This window comes from Nicotiana attenuata, chromosome 11 (genome assembly GCF_001879085.1).
Source record: "Nicotiana attenuata strain UT chromosome 11, NIATTr2, whole genome shotgun sequence".
NCBI lineage: Eukaryota > Viridiplantae > Streptophyta > Magnoliopsida > Solanales > Solanaceae > Nicotiana > Nicotiana attenuata.
Window position 1 is genome coordinate 25,259,497 of NC_031999.1, and position 853 is coordinate 25,260,349.

The following is an 853-nucleotide window of genomic DNA, read 5'->3' on the forward strand; positions in this document are numbered from 1 at the left end:
GAGAAATTATATAATACATCTAAATACATAAATTATATTAATTAAAAAATATATATATGAATACATTCATGGAATATAGCGAGACAATGAATACAATGAAATACATAAAATACAGCGGGATACATTAAAATACAATGAAAAAAAAGACAATGAAATACATAGAATACAACGAGATACATTGAAATACAATGAAAAAAAAGACAATGAATACAATGAAATACAGCGAGATACATTGAAATACATTGAAATATATTAACAGAAATTCAAGTTGCCCAGCCCCCAACTCCGTCGTCTTTGTTCAAGAACAAACCTAATGTCGTCTCGTTGAAGCAGCACCAATATCCAGTCCTCGCTCGCCGTCAGCGTTGCCTCCGGTTGCCGACGATTAGCACGTAATTACCGGCGAAATAACAGAGGTTTTTGTTAATCCGATATGTTGCGTCAGAGAATGAGATTGGGAGGCTGAGGGCGGCGGTATCAATGAATAACGGCCACAGTCGAAATGGTGACGGTGGCAATTGCTCCAGCGTCCGGCGGAGGAGAAAACATCGGGAAGTAGAGAGAGTGAGAGAGGGAGAATAGATATGGGATAGGAGAAATTTGAGGGGATATGAGAAAGAAAAATAATACAAAGCTTATTTTATGGCTTAAGGGTAGGAGGTAATCATAAATAGATATTTGGCTATAAAAAATCAAAAGGTAGCTATGGAATATAATTTTTTAAAAGGGTATTTATTTAAAATAAATAAGGTATTAACCTTTGCTATAGGAGGTAACTAATCCTTGTAAATATATATATATATATATATATATATATATATATATATATATATATATATATATATATATATAT